Source organism: Equus caballus, chromosome 7 (genome assembly GCF_041296265.1).
Source record: "Equus caballus isolate H_3958 breed thoroughbred chromosome 7, TB-T2T, whole genome shotgun sequence".
In the NCBI taxonomy this organism is placed as follows: domain Eukaryota; kingdom Metazoa; phylum Chordata; class Mammalia; order Perissodactyla; family Equidae; genus Equus; species Equus caballus.
Window position 1 is genome coordinate 60,633,688 of NC_091690.1, and position 20,306 is coordinate 60,653,993.

At 39.4% G+C, this 20,306-nt stretch overlaps 1 pseudogene; it reads left to right on the forward strand.

Moving 5' to 3' along the window:
• LOC100630358 (ferritin heavy chain-like) overlaps window positions 1-19,500 on the forward strand; it is a 30,166-nt pseudogene extending 10,666 nt beyond the window's left edge.
• The last annotated feature ends 806 nt before the right edge of the window (window positions 19,501-20,306 follow it).

The following is a 20,306-nucleotide window of genomic DNA, read 5'->3' on the forward strand; positions in this document are numbered from 1 at the left end:
AAATTTATTCTCCTCTGAGATCTCTCTCGTGTCCCATGGATAGTAGCACACTTTACTAAAGCAACATAGCATAATGATTAGGAACACGGGCTTTTGGCTATGCCTCTTGTTGGCTGATGGAGTTTGAACAAGTTACCTGTGAAATGGAGAAAATACTAAAATTTGCCAGAGTTGTTATGAGGATTAAGCAAGATGATGATGGTAATGAGTCTTACAAGTGTCAGCACATAGTAAGCACTGAGTAAATGTTAGCTATTTTTAAAGTTAGCAGAGGATGAGCTGGAAAAACTATTTCAGGATGTCATATGTTGATTCCATAGTGTAGTATTTGAATTAAGACAGAGATATATGAAATGACAAACGCCCACCATGAGGTTCAGATGCACTCACATCATTGGTATTTTCTTTACCCCAGACAAGGTTTGTGCTACCTGGGATGCTGCTCCCTGGTAAAGGCACGAAGAACACCCAGCTTTCTTGGGGTAATTCAATTCCTCTTAGATATTTTACTTTTTTCCGAAAGAAGTCAGATCTCATAGACCAGTTTCACTACCAATGGGAGAAATATACACCATGGATTCGAATTCATGAGTGAAGGATGATTTCTGTTAATAAGTAGCTATCGACTCCTGAGTCTGGCTGTTACATAAAATGAGCAGAAGCATTTCTTCCTATATTTGGTTCACTGGAAAGTGCTGAACACATATCACAGTGTTTCAGCAATACTTATACAAGGAATATTCACCAAGTACTTATTGAGAACTTGCTAAAGGCCGAACTCTGATTGCTTAAGGGCAGGTAATTTGCAGAAAGATCAATTCAAAAGAAGGCAACAAAGAACTATTAATTTGTAATCCTAGATGTCAATATCTTCAAATATCTTTGTATATGTGCTTAATATTTCATATTTTCATCACTGCTTTCACCTGTGGGGAGTGACTACCCAACCCTGTAAGATGGAAAGTGCAAAAGCTTTAGTCAAAAATTAGTTTCAAAGTGAGTGGTACTAACACTATTTGTGTGATCGGAAGCAAAAATTTTTAGTTTACTTGGTCCTCAATTTTCTCATCTGTAAAATGGGGAAAATAATGCCTGACTCATTTGGTTGTTGTGAAGACTGAGTCATAATCGTTGGTTAGTTCCAATTTGACTCTCGGTAAACCTTAACTTGTTCCCCTCTTCAATTATACTATCTCTCATGGCACTTATACTGTACCACTGCTGTCTCCCTCTCATCTTATGCTTAAACTTATGACTGATGCATGTGCAGAAGCTCAGAAGGGCATTCCAGAGCTTTAGCGATAACTGTCAAAGCAAATTCTAGACCAAGACTGAAGTCTCTGCTGGAAGAATTGATGATAGAAGAATCTCATTGATTCCTGAAAAATGTATTAGGTATCCACATTGTGCTGGTCATTAAGAATATAAATCTGCCCTCATGCTGCTCAGAGACAAGCACACAAGACTTTTAAGCAAGGTGTATGTGCTAACATGAGAAAACATAGGGTGCTATGGAGACGGAGGGTGCCAAGCTCAGTTTTGAGTTCAGGAGTGGGGTGACCAAGGAAATCTTGCCAAAAGAGAATGATAGTAAGAATAGTGATGACTGCCGTTTGTTGAGTGCTGCAATGGTCACTCAGCTGTTATGAGCATTTTGTAAAAGTTAGCTCTGTCGTTCTACACAGTATCTCAGTAAAGAGGGTTCCATTTTATCCCCATTTTACTGATGAAGGAGCTGAGGTACAGAGATTGAGTAATTTTTATAATGACACAGTTAATAAGGCACTGAGATCTGGCATCCAAACAGAAACTTTTAGTAGTTAAAGGGGGAATTCTGGGAAGAAAGGAGGGGCAAAGGCAGAGGGAATCCCGAGTACAAAGGCCTGGAAACAGCACAAAAAGAGAATCTAAATGTTGGTCTTGTGGTGGAAGTGAAGAGTGGGAACGGGGGGAAGAGAAGAGGTGAAGCCACAGAGGGAGGCAAAGACCAGATACTCAAGAATTGAGTAAACGATGCAAAGAAGTTCCCATGCTTTATTCTAGGGGCCATGGAAAGCCAGTGAAGGATTTAAATGCTTGCCACAACCAACTTGCAGTATGGAAGAAAAACTCTGGCTAGAATACGGAGAAAAGAGTGGAGGAATGGAGGCTAGAGTCAAGGAGAACATTTAGGATTTTATGGAGGCAATTTTGGGGAGAGATGATGTACTGGACTCAGGTAGCAGCAGAGAGGATGAGAGAAGTGAATGGGGTAGACAACTATTTTAGGTAGTTGAGTCAACAGCAGATGGTGATTAACTGAAGGAGGAAGTTGAATGAGAAAGTAGTCAAAAATATCTCACAGGTTTCTGGACTAGGAAACCAGGTGGACAGAATTTTCATTTGTTGGAAAAGGAAATGCTAGAGAAAGGACAGAAGAGAGAGAAATATATTGAGTTTAGTTACATAATTGCATGATTATCTGTGCAATACCAAAAGTTGGTTTTAAATGGAGTTTTCAGAGGTGAATTTGTCTAAAGGGTTCAAGTCTTTCATAAAAAGTCAGTGGGAACAATCTGCTTGTTAATCATTCCTTTTATAGGGAAATTGCATTATTGTAGAAACTGTCCCCACTTTATCACAGCTGTATATTATGTGGAATTTTGAGACTTGTTGAAGAAAAAGTGCAGGTTAAAAACCATATTTGGTATCCTGTACTTGATTCAATGTGGAGAAGAATAGATGTCCTGATGTCAATGGGGGGAATGGACGCAGCAGATCAAGCAGTGGGTTACTGTCCCAACCACTTTCAGAGCAGTGTTGGTTTGCTAATACAAAGTGCCATAGACTGGGTGGCATAAATAATAGTAATTTATGTTCTCACAGTTCTGCATGCTGGAAGTCTGAGGTGTAGGTGTTGGCAGAGTTGGTTCCTTCTGAGGGCCGTGAGAGAAGGATCTGTTCCAGGCCTCTCCACTTGGCTCGTAGATGACTATCTTCTCCCTGTGTCTTCGCGTCGTCTTCCCTCCGTACATGCCCGTGACCAAATTTCCTTTCTTAAAAAGGTACTAGTCATATTGGATTAGGGCCTGACCAAATGACCTAATTTTAACTTTGTTACTTCTGTGAAGACCCTCTCTCCAAATATGGTCATATTCTGAGGTACTGGGAGTTCGGATTTCAACCTATGAAACTAGGCGCAAGGCAGACAGAATTCAGCCCATAAGAGTACCTCTGGTAAAATGCCCTAAGCCAGACCTTAATATGAAGGGAGTGATTCAAAGACAGCAGAGACAGTAGGGAACCCACTCCAAAGGTATCAGAGAGGGTAGTCAAACATCCAGGATCCAGACCGGTTTTAACAGCCAGTGTGCCCAACATTCAGTGCCTTTGGTGACACTGCCAAAGACACGACCTAGTTCCAGTTGGTGGCAGAGGTAGGCTCACCTGATTGTTCTTCTGGCTGCTTCCTGCTGCTTGGCTTCCAGTTGTTTCTGCCCATTTTCCTAGCCTAGTTCTCCAGCTTTTCCAGGATTCTAAGAGGCCCCCAATGCTTTACTTTCTCCGATCCAATTAGTCAGATAGGGTTTCTCACATTTCTAACCAAAAACCGTGACAGCTAAAGAAAGCATCTAGAGATTCGTCCACATGTTGAATTGAGACTTAACTATTTCTTATGGTACAGAAGAAAAAGAACAGACCACAGAGTAGGCAGATCTAGTTTAAGTTTTGGCTCTACTATTTACCAGAAACATAGGATGGTTTCTGAAACTGAGCATTGGTTTCCTCATAAGTAAATTTTAAATCATGATATATAATGCCAAACATTGGTCCCTTTGCAAATTCCAGGCACTGTTCTGGTTTTATGTACATTATGCCATTTGCTTTTCATAACAACCCCTTACCATAACTAGTATTATTATTATTAATATCAGTTTTATAGGTGAAGAAATGATGCTACATGTCAGTGACTCCCAAATGCTTCTTCCAAACACAAGACCTAACTTCTGAGCTCTTAACTGAATATATCCAACTGCCAACTTGACTAATTGCAAAGCTAATATATTAAAAATGAACTCTCGAGCTCAAACTCCTTCCCAACTACCCAATAAATGAAAACAGCCAAGTTTCTCAAGGCTAAAACCTTTGTTCTTGTTAATACCCCTCATTTTTTCACCTCCCCCACTTCCAGTCATACCCAAACCCTGATTAGTTAGCCTCTATATTAGGTTTCTATCGCTACTGTGACAAATGACTACAAATGTAGCAGTTTAAATGACCACAGTTCTGGAGGTTAGAAGTCTGGGTCCAGCATGGCTCAGCTGGTTCCCATCCTAGGGTTTTACAAGGCTAAAATTAAGAGGTTGGCGGGGATGTGTTTCCTTCTGGAGGCTCTGCGTGTGAATCTTTTTCCAAGATTATTAAGATTGTTGACTGAGTTCGGTTCCTTGTGGTTGTGACTGAAGTCTCAATTTCCTTGCTGTTTGGCAGCTGGGGGCTGGTCTTTGAGTCTAGAGATTGACAGCATCTCTTTCCCTGCCTTCCATGGGTTTCTCCAGTGAGTGTCCCCAGTTCCCCTCATGCTTTGACTCCCTCTGACTTCCCCTTCCGCTGCATCACCCTTCGTCCAGCCAGAGTCTCTGCTTTGCAAGTCTTATGTAATTAGATAGAGGATAATCCAGAATATTCTTCTTATCTTAAAGCCAGCTGGGTAATGACCACAATTGCATCTGCAAAACCTATTTGGCCATGTAACTGAACATATTCACAAGTTTTGGGATGAGGGTATGGACTTCTTTTGGAGGATACTATTCTGCCTAAGCAAACACATACATATCTCATTACACACAGATAAGAGCAATGTTACATATTGGTTAAGAGCAGAGTCTATGGAGCTGGACTTCTTGGGCTTTTTCACCTATTGGCTATCAACTTGGACAAGTTACTTAACCTCTCTGTGCTTCAGTTTTTTCACTTTAAAATGGAAATAATGATAGTCCTTACCTCACAGGATTCTCGGGAATATTAAATGCTTTACTATATCTATCTTTTTAGAACAATTCCGGGTAGATAGTAAGTGCTGTGCTCAATCTTGTCTATAATATGAAATTATATATTTGTATAATTACAAATTGATACTTATTATGAAGGAAAAAAGTGTGCTATAAGAAACAGGTGGGAGACCAATTTTCTAACGAGTGTCAACACAAATCTCTTTAAGCTCAGAACTGAACAATGGACGCTATAGAGTGGCATGACTTGAGTAACATCTTTGGAGGGTCACTCTGACTGCTATGTGGAAAGGGACCGGAAGGGGCAAGCACAGAAGCAGGGAAACTGGTTAGAAGTCCATGGGGACAGTCCACATGAAAGGTTGGTGTAGGGCAATGGAAATAAAGAGAATTGAATATATTTGAGATATACATTGGAGGTTGTGGTAGGCTGAATGAGGTCTGCCTACCTCCCTCCAAAGATCCCCATGCCCTAATCTCTGGAATTTGTGAATATGTTGTGTTACATAGCAAAAGGGACTTTGCAGATGTAATAAGGTTACCGACTTTAAAATAGGAAGAGTATCTGAAGTATCCAGGTGGGTCTGATCTAAACAGATGAGCCCTTAAAAGGAGAGAACTACTCCAGCTGGAAGCAGAAGGGGACTTCAGAGAGAGGTGGTGTAAGGAGGTCAGATTCTAAGTGTGATAAGGATGTGGCATGCCATTGCCGGCTCTGAGATGTAGAGGCTTGTGTGCTAGGACTGGAGAGAGACCTTAAGAGAAGAAGGGAGGCCACCAGTTGACAGCCAGCAAAGAAATGGGCCTCAGTCCTACAGCCACAAGCAACTAATTCTGCCAACAACCTGAATGAGCTTGGAAGCAGATGCTTTTCAAAGCCTTCCAGTAAGAGCCAAGCTGGCTGATACCTTGATTTTGGCCTCATGAAGCCAAGAGCAGAGAAAACAGCTGAGCCAGCCTGGATGTCTGAACTACAGACTGGTGAGAAATACTCTTTTTTAGGTTTTTAATTTATTTGTTGTTTTGTTTTCAGCCACTGAATTTGTGGTAATTAGTCATGGCATCGATAGGAAACTAATACCTTTACGTATTGATGTCAGTCTCCCTCATGGACTGTGTTTTATAAGTACAGGTACTGTGTCTGTTTAGCTCACCACTCTATGCCTGAGACTTAGCCCAATGCCTAGCATATGGTAGGTGCTCAAAAAGTATTTTGTCGCAAAAAATAGGACAATGAAAGTTTATGTAACTTGCTTAATGTCACATAATTAGTAAGTGTTTGAACCAGGCCTTGAGTTCATGCCAGAATACCACACATGACATGTAATTGTTTTGAACATTAAGAGAGTATGTATAAAGTCTCTGACACATAGTAGGCGTTCAATAGCCATTATGTCTTCTGTTTCCCCTTAGGTATTCTGACCCCTGTTCAGAAGCTTCTCATTGCACTTCTGGTTAATTGTCATGTCCTGATGGGCTTCACTCACTCTTCCAATCTTTCTCCTGCCAGATTAACATTCCACAAACACGTTAAGTGAGATACTGTCTCTCAAAGAACATGGCCAACTGTATTGTTAGTATTATTACCATCACTCCCAATTTCTTCCTGGATAAAATGTAGACTGCTGAGCCAAGCTTTCAGGGGGCCTGTCTCACAGCCACTTTTCCTGTCCTCTCTGACTTCTCTCTCACCATTCCTCAGTACACACTCATTGTGCAAGCCAAGCTCTCTCCTTTCTGTCGGAGAAACATACACAACTCACTGTTACCCTAGGTTTTCCTTGTGCTCTTTCTGGCCTCCCATTCTAAATATTGCCCCTGCCCCAACTTCAAAGCCCACCTCCTTCTTACAAGGTCTTCCTTAACTACACAATCTGTTGATCTCCTTCTCTGATTTCCTAGAGCACTGAACTCTGATCCGTGCTCTTCTGAATTTATCTATTTAGTTTATTCCACAATTCTAAACTGCATGTCTTTGATGTGACAGACATTGTGCTAGGCATAAACTAGGACCTTTGCCCAATACTGTTTTGGATGGCTTTTAGTAGGTTGGTGTGTGTGTGTGTAAATCTTGTCTCTCCAGCTCTACAGTAAACCCCTCACAGCCACCTAAGAGTTTGAGCATCAGGCTCTGGAGTTAAACAGGCTACATTCAAATCCTGGCTGTCACTCATATGCACCTCTTTGACCTTGAGCAATTTCCTTAATTTCCCTAAAACTTAATTTTCTGATCTATAAAATGGAGAGAATAATAGTATACTTCACTGGATTGTTGTGGTAAGAAATAAAAGAATTTAACTTACATAGAGCTCTTTAAATACTCTCTGGAATGTAAGCGCTCAGTAACTGTTGTCCACTGTTATTTTTTATCATTACCTTTACCACTATTCTATACCTTCCCCAATGTCTAGCACTAGGCTAGACACACAGTAGGTGCTGGATAAATACCCTTTAATAAACAATTGTTGAAAAATAGGCTAGATTACATGGCTAATCTAGCAGAGGAAAATCAGAAAAAAGGTTCAAAGTAGTATTATTTGAGAATTCAATTAGAAACCAGGAAATAATTTGGGAAGTGAAGATAGCCACTAATTATTCCGTTGTAAATAAATCATATGAAATAAGGAACAGAGAAGTCATAATCATCAGGTAATTTCATTTTTTGAAAATTTTAAATTATAAATTAATGTGTGCTTTTAATAAAAATGAAATTCCAGCAATGGAGAAGGGAGGTAATCTTGCCTCTAACCTCACTCATCTCTATTCCCTCTGCTTACAGGTACCTACTCTGAAAAGTTTCTTGTCTGCTCATCCCTAGATTTTCTGTGTGCAGTTAGTTGCCTTTCTAATCCTCTATTTCCTCACTTTGAAAATGAGTCTAATACCAACTCCTTTGTATGAGTGTTCCAAAAATTTAATAAAGCATGCAATATTTTATCCCAAGTCAATCAGAGAACAGCATAATTTTCTAGGCATAGAGGCCAAAGAGCGGAGATTTGTCAAAGAACTTTCAAGGTGAATCACAGATTAATTCTCCTGAAGGTGTTGTCTCAAATATATTCTTTTTTGGAGGGTGGGGGGCGAGGAAGATTGGCCCTGAGCTAACATCTGTTGCCAATCTTCCTCTTTTTGCTTGAGGAAGATTGTCCCTAACATCTGTGCCCATCTTCACCTATTTTGTATGTGGGACTTCATCACAGCATGGCTTGATGAATGGTCGATAGGTCCATGCCCAGGATCCAAACCTGCGAACCCCAAGGCTGCTGAAGCAGAGTGCAAACCTTACCACTAACCACTACGCCATTGGGGCCAGCCCCTCTAATGTATTCTTAACTAAAGATTACTATAGAGTATGACCTTTCCTAAATCTGTTTAAATGATTGCATTGTTCAAATAGGAAGTTGTAGATGAATTAGCTCTTAAAAGTGTTTGTTAAGAAAGAAAATAAATATGTGCATGTATAATCATTCATCACAATCAGCTAGCTTGCCAAATTTAAAGCATGTTGTTTAGTAATCAGAAAAGCTGATGAACAAATTGAAAAAACATAATTACAGAAAAAGTCAATGAATAAGCAATTACTGGAGAACGGATAACAAAGGAATAGATTAGGAAGTAGGGCATGGAGGCCACGCCTGTGTGCGCAGGATGAGCCTCTGTAGTGTCATTGCCCAGCACTTGCCTCTGAGTAAGAACAACCTAGTGATCTTCCCCTGGCCCCCTCATCCCCTGGCAACATACGCCAGACACAGAATAAAATGCGCTTCCATAGCTTTCCCTTTCCACCACACATCTTCACCTCTTTCTACCCTGTTTTACTCTCTAGACTCCAGATTTGCCTCTCAATCTTCTACGATGATGATAATGATGACTGTGGTGGCGATGCTAGTGATGATGACAGTGGTTTAACTATATGAGTATGAATGACAGTCCAGAAATTCACATCTGCAAGAAATGTACCTTTATTTTATTTTTCTACATCTAAGCTGAATTTATATTTCATTTCAGTTCTTCCAAGGAAACTCGTAATCTCCTCAAATTCTTCCCCCAGGGCTGTATCTGTGTTGTCACACAGTGACAAGGCAGTGGGGTGGAGGCAGAATGGCCTCTGGGATTCATCATTCTTTCAACCAAACTTCTATTCCTCTTTGTAGATCGCAGGATCCTTCTGATACTCCTTAGCCGTCGGAGAATAAAAAACTCACCGGGGCTTTCTCTGACCCTTTACCATTTCCAAGACGCTATTGGGCACACAGGAGACATGCTGCTGCACCTGCCCACATCAGGGCCCTGGGGACCCTGTGAGCTGTGTTAGACCCCTCAGTTTAGGCAACGCCTGTGCTGTGCTGTGGAGCCAGTAATAGGCTGTCAAATCATTCTCAGTCTTTGACTATCTTTCTCTTTATACCACATGTTTCTAAAGTCCTCTTTAGCTTCCAGCTGGAGTTTTAAGACTTCTCCTTTTAAAGGCTCATGTGATTAGATTGGAGTCCCCTTGGATAATCGAAGATAATCTTCTCATGTGAAGCCACATAACCTTAATACATCTGCAAAGTCCCTTCTGCCGTGTAACATCACATATTCAAAAATTCTGGAAATTACGGTATGGACACCTTTGGGGGTGGGGTGGATTATTCAGCCTACCACAGCCTCCAACATATCTCTCAAGATGTTCAATTACTTTTGTCTCCATTGCCCCAAAGCAGTCTTTTATGTGGACTGTCCCAATGGACTTCTAACCAGTTCCCTGCTTTGGTTCCTGCCCCTTCCAGCCCCTTCCCACACAGCAGTTAGTGTGATCCTCTAAAGTGTGTTAAAGTCATGTCACTCTATAGCTTCCATTGCTCTGATGTCTAAGTTCCTCATTCTGACCACAGGGACTTGTGAGGTCCCATGTTCTTTTTCTTCTCTAGCCTCTCTTTGCGTTGCTCTACCCTTTCTCACCAGGCTGCAATCACAATGACCTACTTGTAGTCCCTCAGAAATACCAGTATTTTCTCACCCGTCTTTGTCTATCCAGAATTCTCTGCCTAGGATGCTTCCTTCACTATCCCACCCCCTCTCTACAACCTGTCGTAGTTGTCTCCTTTTCTTCTTTCAGTTCTGAGCTTAAAGAGCTTTTTGTGGACCAGTCATTGGAAAATTGGTGTTTACCTGTTTGTGATTTCCATAGTTCTCCCTCATTTGACTGTGTCCAGAAGGCAGCATAAAAATTCCCCTGTATCAAGGACCCAACTTTTCCTCTAGCTTTTCCTTAAAGTTTCCCCAACCTTCCTGCCTCAGGATGCTATCTAATCACAGCGCAATGCAGAGCTCTGAGACTTCTTGTATTTTCTGTGTTCCACCTTTCTACAGGACTTAGACTTTAGAAACTCAAAGCACTTTTCTCTAAGTTGATTAGAACTTTCCTTCCTTGATGTACTGGAGGATATGATCCACATGAACGAGTAATGGATAAGTTATAGGGCACAAGATTGATTGAAAGATAAATCAGTTAATATTTTAAAATATCATTCTGACACAATAAAAATAAAAACATGAAAAATAACTACCATTTACTGAGTACTTAGGACTTATGGTGTATCTGTACCACTAAATGCTACAGTTTTTTTAAATCTTCAAAATAGCTCTGGGACATAGGTGATGTTTATTCCATTGTATTGATGAGCAATCTGAGACTTCAATAATATAATTATTATGCTATTTGCAAAGGCTTCTAAACAGAAATGGTCATTGGCTTCTCTCTGGCAGAGATGTTGATTTTCCGCCTGCTCTGGGTAATTGTCTTTCTTGTTCACTACAGGTCCTGGAACCCTCTTACCTGTCAATGACTTTCCCTCTTGTAATTTGAGGGAACAACTGGAATGCCCCCAGCTTTTCCCACAGATGGTAATTGTGTGTGTGGCAGGGGAGGGCTATGCATGTTTGGTGAAACTGCAATTCTCCAGCAAATGCATTAGAACAGGTGTTCTGAGAGTCCAATCACCATGGAGAATTCAGGGAACTAGAAAACGTGAGTTCAAGGAGCATAGAAAGAGGATAAAGAAGTGATGATTAAGCAGTCAGTTCTCTAAAAAAGAGTTGTGTCCAAATCTAGGAATCTGGGGACATCTAAGAAGAAGAATTATTTGAAACAGCCAGATAAGACAAGGGAGACCAGCTGGAGCAATGGCTCTTTTAGGTGCAGGGGTCTTCAGAGGGATTACTCAGGGCGTCCCACTTAGCATCACCCAGTCCTCAAAGAGCCTTGCTTTTGTATGCCCTAGGAGGTTCCAGTCTGGATACTAACCAAGCTGAATTCTCTGAGAATGTTCTGTGGTCCAGGTCTCGAGTGATTTACAAGCAGAAACTATTGAAGCTAAACAGTCACAAGGCAGAGAGCACCTCTCCCCACTTTTACTTTCCACACATAATTACACGTTTTATGCCAGCAGAGAGGGATGCAAACCTACTGTCTGTAGCACAGACGGGAGACAGTCATAGATCTTAAACATTTTTAACTGCCAAGCGTAGATGAATGGAGATTTAAAAATGGAGATCTGACTTGAATATCCAGATGGAACTAGATTAAAATTCTAATAAATATAACAAAGTTGTTAATGATGAACGAACAATGCATTCTGAATAGCTAATCTAACAACACGGTGAAAATTTTGGAAGCCCTAAGCATGCCTTACAACAGTTTTAAGAATTCTTTGTGGACTTGGCATCAATTCATAATATTGAAGTTAATGGTTTTTAAATATTTTTAATGTTTTATTTTGGAATAATTTTGATTTACAGAAATGTTGCAAAGATAGCACAGGAAATTCCCATATATCCTTCACCCACTTTTCCCTAATGTTAATTATGCGTTATCACGGTACACTTGTCAAAACGAAGAAGCCAACATTGGTAAATTACTATTACTTAAATTCCAGGCTATGTTTGAATTTCACCAGTTTTTTCACTACTGTCCTTTTTCTGTTCCAAAATCCAATCTGGGACACCACATTGCATTTCGAAGCTGCTAGGTTTTAATCTCATCTTTTCCCTCTACAAAGCTAACTACAGCAGACACCTATTTTCTCCATTTTGTAAGGTGTGGTTTGCATCAGTTTCTGAGTTTCTATTTGAAAAGAGATACATTCAATCTACTGATGGTTTTGTCTAAAGTTCTCCAAATAACTCTTGTCTCCAGGTGAACTGATTATTTTGGTAGTGGGAAGACAGACTGAGTGTCAAGAAATTTTCTGAGTCAGATCAGTATATGGCAGTAATACAGATTTAGGGATTTTTATTTCTCAATTTAGGCTATGGCTTCTGACTCGCTGACATTCTTCCTAAATCAACACTACCATTGATGCAGGTTAATATATTTCCAGTTTAGAGTCAGTAAAAGGAAGAAAAACTATGATTGCATTTCTTTTATTATTATGGTTATATGTTATGATACTTCCTTAGGGATAAATAACATTTTAAGTAATCTGATCAACCATGTCATTCTCAATTAGATTTATATTTTCCATAGAGTATTCCTTAAAAACTTTCCACTAAAGACTCCTAATGAGAGAGAATCAAACTCAAACCCTTGAGATTTAGGAGCTTGTCATAGGAGCCTGCCAAAAGCAAAAGAATCTTTGAAGTCTTCAGCTTTAACTTAAGAATTCATATAAGTTTTGCATTCTACTCCATGATATATTTGCATTTGTTTTCATATGAAATTAGTGTTTTAAATGACTTACTAACAAGTCAAAACTGAGCCCTGTTTATGCTGTGCTTTCATAAGCCTCCTTTCTTGCTGATGGTCGGGCATATGGATGTCCCTGTTTGACAAGCAGAACCTGCTGATAGAAGTCTGTGCTTATCAAGGTGTTTTTGTTGTGGCCCCAATTAACCTCTTCAACCAAACCTCTTTCTACAAATAGCATAATTTCCACACAGAAAAAAAGTTTGTCTCAAATCCAGGCCTTAAGTCTTCATGCTTCTATACTAATAAATGTATGGTTCCTTCTGTCTTTAGTATCCTCCTCCGTTTCTTCACTTAGCCAATTCCTACGTATGGTGAAGAGGTTAATGACACAGGCCTTGGAGGCAGGGAGACTGGGCATCTGGCCCATTGTAGAGCAACATGTAGGGCACTCTTTACCATGTGGTCATGGTATTTAAAATTCTCACACTGCCATACATTAGACAAATAACCTTGAGCAAAAACCTCACTAAGCCTTAATTTCCAACTATGTAAAACTGAGATTGATAACAGTAGCTATCTTTCAGATTTATTATGAGAATTAAATGGTATGATGCATGTAAAGCATTTAGCTGTCTGACCCATAGTAAGAGCTCAATTATTTTGTTACTTCTAATATTTTGAGACCCAGTTCAAATGTTACTTCTTTTGTGGAATCTTCCTCTCATTTCCATGGAGAATTAGTGATCACCTTCTTTGGATTTCCTTTCACATTTTAATTTTTTTTAAATATAGAAAGGATTGTCACGGGAAAATTTTCATATGCTTTTAACTAATAAGATTATAAAACAGCAGGTGTGAAACCGAGGACAAATGAGTTAAAGTTTCCCTGGATTAGGATGAAACTCTGCCTGTACCCACAAGGTTAACATGGGAAACAAAGGAATCAAAATTCCTGAGCTTGCCTTGCAGAACAGCAGGAGGGCCACTGATTGGAGACTAACTTGCTGACAGCCCTCCGCCTGACTAAGCATCACGCAGGAGCATTGAGAAGCTAACGTGACCAATAGTGAGCTTCTCACGTCTTAAGAAATATGAAAGACACTCACCGCTGCGCAAAGGACTCTTAGAACTTCAGCCCCCAAGGCCACATGCTCCCCTCCCTGGCTTATTCTCACAATGTGTTTTAGACAAACGCTTAGAACTGCATGTAGGCAAGCTAATCTGTAACCGGTAGAAAGAATAACTTGTTAGCAGAAAATTTATGTCCTCTGCCCAAATTGTTCCTTCTGTCCCAGATAAAGAAGTAACTGAGGTTTACTTAGATTCCTCAGGAATGTTGCATTCAGCAGATCCGCCATGGAGAGGCACCCAACTTGCTGCAGTCATCCATCACCTGACACTCCTTAGCCCCTTCCCTAACCCCATTTGCCTTATAGAAGTCATTTCCAAATCGGTTCCCTTTAAGATGGATTTTTTAGAACGATAGTCCACCATCTTCCAATATGCTAGCTTATCGCTTATTAAAGTTCTTTCTCTACCACCACCTGCTTGGCCTTTTATCTTGCAGTGAGCAGATCAAGCTGTTGCTCAGTATCAGGTGCAGCATGTGTTGAGATAATCAGGTTAACAGTGAAGTATTTTCTCTTGGCACCTCCGTATTTTTCAAATTTTCTGCAATGAACATGCATTAATTCTATAATCTGAAATAAAACAATGTTGTACTCTTCTAACAATCCACATTAAATGTATTTTATCTGAGTAACATATATACACAACCCCTCTCCTGCCACTTCCTATCAACTCAATCCTGATCCCCAAAGGATATCATTTTCAAATCTTGTCATTGTTTCTCCCGTTATATGCCTTCATGTTTCTAAATAACATTCATACGTTAGTCCTCAAATTTTCCATTTTAAATGTCTATTGACTTTCTACTTTGGAAGATAAAAACTTGTGTCTTGTACCACTACCCAATTTCCCAGCATTCCTCTCCATCCTCCCAATATAGTTATATCACTGGATTTTTCATGAAATCATTATACAGCATTGCTATAACTATTTAAATATAGTTCACAGCTGAACTATGCAGTTTCTTGTATTTTGTACATTTTGGTTCCCTGGAATTAATAATTGTTTCATGATTTGTTTAAAAATTATGTATCTATTATTCTTTCTTCCCAAACTCTCCCATGGAAGAGTCAATTACCTCTCAATAGCAAATACATCCAATAATCTCTTTTTTTTTCTTGGCGACATCCTTCCCTGACCCCTTGTCCTCCAGCCTTACCCAGGACTGCTTCCTTTGTAGGCTTCTTCTATGCACTGAACTGTGTCCCCCTAAAATTTGTATGTTGAAACCCTAACACCCAGTACCTCAGAATATGACTGTACTTGGAGATAGGGCCTTTAAAGAGGTGATTAAGTTAAAATAAGGTGATTAGGGTGGGCGCTAATGCTGTCATTATCATATATTCTGCCTTTATTTTTTGAATCCCCAGTATTTTTTTATGTTTTATAGTCAGTGTCTGTTTATATTTAGTCACATTTTTATTACTCTCTTTGCTTCCAATTGCTGTTTGCAGTTATATCTGGGAGGAATTTCCTTCTACCTTAAATACACCCTTAAGAATTTTTTTGTATAGGGCAATTGCTGGTAAAAACTTTCAGGTTCCATTTGTCTGAAAACATCTTTGTTCCACTCTTGTTTTTCAGAGATAATTCTAATGGGTTTAGAATTCTAGGTTGCAGTTATTGTCTTTCAGTACATTGACTACGTCATCCTGATTTCTATTGTCATTCCTGAGAAACTGGCTCCCCTTGTTTCACTTCTTTGAATGTTTCTAATATTTCTGCTTGTCTGCTTTTAAGATGTTCTCTTTTTCTTTATTGTCCTGTAGTTTCACTATAATTTATCCAAGTTCTTCTTGTTTATCCTACTTGTGATTTGTTGGGCTTCTTAGAAATGTGGATTGGTCTCTTATTTGTACTAAAAAATTCTTAGCCGAAATTCATTCCAATATTGCTTCTATCCCTCCCTTTTCTCCTCTTGGAACTCTGAGATGTATGTTAGATTTTCTTACTCCACTATCCATGTCCCTTTGCTTCTCTTTTGTACATTCCATGTCATCTCTCCATACTGGCTTGAGATAATTTCTTCAGATCCATCTTCTACTTTACTGATTCTCTATTCTTCTCTCTCTAATATGCTGCTGAACCCAATTGTTTCATTTAAACTATTTTTAATCTGGCCATTGATTCTAGTTCCTTTTTTTTTCTATACATATTTTCAAGCTCATCTTTTATTTCTTTAAGCATATTAAACAGTTATTTTATGATCTGTATCTGGTAATTTAATTATCTGTTTTTGTAAGACAATGTCTGCTATTTCATGCTGGTTCTTATTTATGTTACTTTGTTTCCTTGTGAATTTAGTTTATTGTCTTTCTTTCTTTTCATGAGCCTATTATCCTTGGAGTTTTATTCATGGGAATTATTTGAGGCCTTGGATAAAGGTGAGTACTACAGAGGCAATTTGAATTTGCTTTTGCCAAGTGCTGCCAATACAGGACCACTGTAATTTAAAGATGTGACTGGGTTTCTTTTGAATCAGATGGTGAGATTATAGATTGCAAACCTGAGTCAGGGCTGTTATGGTTCTCAATTCTTGCTGGTCATTTTTCATTTGGGATCCATTCTCAAGGTTCAAGACAATCTTTCAATCCACCAAAAGAGATTTTATTACCTTTGTTTTTGGTTCTACATCATCCTTATACTAAAGAGGTCCTTATACACTCGAGGCCCTAACTTGAACAGAGAAATCTATTGACTCCTTGCTTTTGGCAGGCCTTGGGCTTTGCTTCCTGTCTCCTTCATTCCATGAGTCCATGAAAACCTGAACTCAAATTCCTATAGTTTGGTGATTGTCCTTAGAGTGAATTCCACCTGCAAAGCTTTACTTAGTTCTTTGAATTGCCATTCTTTTGTGTGTGTGAGGAAGATTCCCCGATCTAACATCCGTTGCCAATCTTCCTCTTTTTTTTTTCCCCTTAAGGCAGATTAGCCCTGAGCTAACAGCCATGCCACCCTTCCTCCACTTTGTATGTGAGATGCCTGCACAGCATGGCTGATAATTGGAGTAGGTCCACACCCAGGATCTGAACCCATAAACCTGGGCTGCCGAAGTGGAGCAGGTGGAACTTTGACTACTAGGCCATGGGCCGGCCCGTGAGTTGCCATTCTTTATCAGTGCCTGAGCTGAGAATTTCTTACTTTCCCAAGAGTTTATTAATGCTTCAAATTTATTTATTTTAAAAAATCATATTCAATACATTTAAACTAAAAAAAAAGTTTACTCATTTCTCCCACCTCCCTCCTACCCGCCCTTCTCTTATAACTACCAGTGTGTTCTCTACATCTGTAAACTTGTTTTTGTTTCTTTTTTAGATTCCACTTATGAGAGATCATACAGTATTTGTCTTTCTCTGCCTGACTTATTTCACTTAGCATAATGCCCTCAAAGTCCATCTGTGTCATCACAAATGGCAATATTTCATTCCTTTTATGGCTCAATAATACTCCAATGTCTATATCTATATCTATTTATCTATTTATTATATATCTATATATATATATGCCACAATTTCTTTATCCATTGATGAACACTTGGGTTGTTTCCATATCTTGGCTATTATAAATAATGCTTAAATGAACATGGGGGTGCAGATATCTCTTCAAATTAGTGATTTCATTTTCTTTGGATAAATACCCTGAAGTGGAATTGCTGCATCATGTGGTAGTTCTATTTTTAATTTTTTGAGGAACTTCCATACTGATTTCCACAAGGATTGTACAAATTTACATTCCCATTAATAGTGTACAAGAGTTCCCCTTTCTCCACATCCTCACCAACACTTATTTCATGTCTTTTTGATAATAGCCATTCAAACAGGTGTGAGGTGACATCTCATGGTAGTTTTGATTTGCACTTCCCTGATGATTAATGATATTGAGCATCTTTTCATATACCTATTGGCCATGTATGTGTATTTCTTCTTTGGAGAAATGTCTGTTCAGAACTTCTGCCCATTTTTTAATCAGATTGTTTGATTTTTTGCTATTGTTGTATGAAATCTTTGTATACTTTGGATATTAGCCCCTTATCAGATATAGATTTGCAATTATTTTCTCTCTTTCAGTAGGTTGCCTTTTCATTTTGTTGATGATTTCCTTTTCTGTGCAGAAGCTTTTTAGTTTGACGTAGTTCCACTTGTTTATATTTTGCTTTCTCTTTTGGTGTCAGATTAAAAAAAATCATTGCCAAGACCTATATTAAGGAGCTTACCACCTATGTTTTCTTTTAGGAGTTTTACGGTTTCAGGTCTTATGTTCAAGTCTTTAATCCATTGAGTTAACTTTTGTGTATGGTGCAAGACAGTGGTCCAGGTTCATTCTTTTGTGTGTGGCTGTCCAGTTTTCCCACCGCCATTTATTGAAGAGACTGTCCTTTCCCCATTGTATAATCTTGGCTCCTTTGTTGTAAATTAATTGACCGTATATAAATGGGCTTATTTCTGGGCTCTCTATTCTGTTCCATTGATCTATGTGTCTGTTTTTATGCCAATACCATACTGTTTTAATTACTATAGCTTTGTAATATAATTTTAAACCAGGAAGCACGATGCCTCCAGCTTTGTTCTTCTTTTTGAAGATTTTTTTGGCTATTTGGTGTCTTTTATGGTTCCATACAAATGTTAGACCAGTTTGTTCCATTTCTGTAAAAGGTACTATTGGAATTTTGATAGAGATCACATTGAATCTGTACATTGCTTCAGGTAGTATAGACATTTTAACAATATTAATTCTTGCAATCCATAAGCACAGAATATCTTTCCATTTATTTATGTTTTCAATTTCAGTAATGCCTTGTACTTTTCAACATACAGGTCTTTCACCTCCTTAGTTAAGTTTATTCCTATGTATTTTATTATTTTTGATGAATTTGTAAACAGGATTGTTTTCTTAATTGCTCTTTCTGATAGTTCATTATTAGTATGAAGAAATAGCGCAGAATTTTGTGCATTGATTTCGTGTCCTACAACTTTACTGAATTCATTTGTTAGCTCTTCACCAAGAGTCCCGCAGTTTCCTGCCTCAACAGTGCTTGGACTGAACGGGCACTCATCCCCCACCCTGCCTGGCGCTCAGAGCCAACCTTTCATCGCCTCTTCACAGCTCCCTCAGACTACCCCAGCCTCCACCACCGCCACCACCTCTCCTCAGCCACGTGCTATGAGGACCACGTCCCCCTCACAGGTATGCCAGGACTACCACCTTGACTCAGAGGCCGCCATCAACTCCCAGATCAACCTGGAGCTCTATGCTTCCTACATCTTCCTGTCCATGTCTTACTGCTTTGAGATGATGTGGCTTTGAAGAACTCTCCCAAATGCTTTCTTCACCAATCTCATAAGACGAGGAAACATGCTGAGAAACGGATAAAGCTGCAGAACCAACGAGGTGGCCATTCCTTCAGGATATCAAGAAACCAGATCACGATGACTGGGAGAATGGGCTGAATGCAACAGAGTGTGTGTTACACTTGGGAAAAAGCATGAATCAGTCACTACTGGGACTGTACTCACAAACTGGCCACTGACGAAAATAGCCCCCATTTGTGTGCCTTCATTGAGAGTCATTACTTAAATAAGCAGACAAAATTCTTCAAAGAATTGGATGACCACTGTAACCAACTTTTCCATTATGGGGCCCCCAGAATCTGGCATGGCAGGGTATCTCTTTGACAAGCACACCCTGGAAGACAATGATAGGAAGAACTGAGCCTTAGGATGTTTCCCATAGTCATGAGAGGACTTCCCTGGTCACCAGGCAGCGCATGAATGTTAGGGTTACATTTATCTTTTCTGTAAGTTGTACCAAAACATCTACTTAAATTCTTTCATTTGTACCATTCCTTCAAATAAAGTAACTTGGTGACTCGCCCCCACCAAAAAAAAGTTAAATTGCTATTCTTTATCGGTGACTGACCTGAGAATTTCTTACTTTCCTGAGAGCTTATTAGTGCTGAAATTTTACTTTTAATGTTATATTCAGGATTTTTAAGATGTTTCATCAGAGAAGGTTGATCCAGGAAACTGACCTCCTGCATTATCAATAAGAACAATCCTGCTGCTGCTCAGAGCACAATATCTGTCAATTATAATGTAGTGAATGTACTTGCTTGTGTTTTTCTTCCCTTCTAGACTTGGAGCTTCTCAAAGACAAAGACTGTTGTTCATCTCAGTGTCTTGCTTATAATGGGTGTCGGTGTCACAGTCCAATGTACGCATCAGGATAGATGTGGAGAGGGCTGATGGCCACTCTGAGTTTATCATAACCAGTGTTTCAATATATACATAGCTTACATCTGTTAAACATACACAGGTGTTCTGGACAATGTAATTAGCGAATGCCAAGAATTCTTAGTGATTTCTCAAGGAGCCCTCCCTTGGCCTCTGTTTTAATATTATCATGTTATTGCTGTGCTCGTATATTTTATCTTGGAGCATGCAAGGCCTCCTAGGCAACGGCCCCTCCTGCTCCTGATCTCGTGTCTCCATCTGTGCCCCCGGGCGACTGGTGCCTGG